The sequence below is a fragment of the Ixodes scapularis genome, unplaced genomic scaffold, assembly GCF_016920785.2.
Source record: "Ixodes scapularis isolate PalLabHiFi unplaced genomic scaffold, ASM1692078v2 PGA_scaffold10__122_contigs__length_95168666, whole genome shotgun sequence".
In the NCBI taxonomy this organism is placed as follows: Eukaryota; Metazoa; Arthropoda; class Arachnida; order Ixodida; family Ixodidae; genus Ixodes; species Ixodes scapularis.
Genome location: NW_024609836.1, coordinates 92,691,827 through 92,693,394, shown reverse-complemented (window position 1 = coordinate 92,693,394; position 1,568 = coordinate 92,691,827).

Sequence of the window (1,568 nt, the reverse complement as noted above, 5' to 3'; positions counted from 1 at the left end):
TCAATAACCTCCCAGCAGATATCTCGTCAACCATTGGTCTCTTCGCCGACGATTGCGTCATTTACTCTGAAATAACTAATGATTCTGATACTCAATCACTGCAGACGGACCTTAACAATATTTCGTGCTGGTGTGCTAAATGGAAAATGGAACTCAATATTAATAAGTGCAAATCCATGAGAGTCTCGCGTCAAAATAACACCTGTCCGTCTTACCATATCGACAATGTTTTACTGGAACCCGTAACATCGTATAAATATCTTGGCGTATACATAAATAACAACCTTTCTTGGAACACTAACATTGAATATGTAACTAATACAGCTAACCGCATGCTAGGATTTCTTAAAATAAATTTCTCTTTGGCTCCCCTGTGCTGAAAGAGGCCATGAAACGAATTTTGGGCTGGGATAAATGATTTTAAACTGGGACCTTACTAATTGCATATCGTTTAGTTGGCCAAAAGAAAGAGAGTAGAAAGTCAACAACCAGCTTTTTGGTACGAATATTTGAAAATATAGCGGACTATTTTGTACCTTCTTTCCTTCGAAAGCTCTCCGCCTTTTCACTATGATGCATCCGCGGTTCCAAAAGCGCGTCACCGGCGCCAAACTGACGTCAGCCGAGTCCAGCTCACGCATTGGACACGAGAACTGCGTCACTCGGACGTATGCTGTCGTCAACAATAAATCCGTCGACGAACATTCGGATTCGCGTTCGTGGCCAATGAGTGCCCTGACGGAACTTATCGTCACTGGGAAATGACAAGTTCTATGGTGGGTGCATAAAAAGCACGATGGAAGCTAGGAGTCGTCGCACCGGTGCCGAAGAATGTCACGACGACGTGATTTCACAATTCGCATTTGAGTTGAGGATTAAAGCTAAGGAGGAAGAAGTAGGAAAATCGGTTCATGACACCTTTAAAACTGCTTCTCTATAAATCTTTGCTCCGCAGTAAACTAGAATACGCTGCTGCCATTTGGGATCCGACCAAATCACTTGCATTATCGCTTGAAGCCGTTCAAAACCGTTCTGTCCGATTCATTTTACATAACTATCATCGCACATTTAGCGTGACTGAAATGAAAAACACTTTGGGCCTTCCTATCCTCTCTCACCGCAGAAAAGTATCCAGACTGTGCTTGTTTCATAAAGTTTATCATTATAACCCGGCATTACGACAAATTTTGATAACTGAACCTTCTTATGTTTCTTCGCGTATCTATCATCGAAATAAAGTAGCTATCCCTCCCTGTCACACATCAAGTTTTCACCAGTCTTTCATACCAATGACATCTTTGGATTGGAATCACCTTCCCGCTCACATCGTCGACATACTAGAAAGTGCTGCGTTTAAAGATGCCGTTTGTAACTATGTTCTCTGTTCCGAGTAAGAAGTTTGTTTGATGTTTCTTTTTTTTTTTCACCTGCCTAATTCACAATTTGTTGTATTACGGATGCTCTGTCCACTCCCCTCTGTAATGCCTTCGGGCCCTGAGGGAGTAAATAAATAAATAAATAACTGCGGAACGCTGTCCCAGGGGCGCGTGCTCAATTCACGCCTCGAA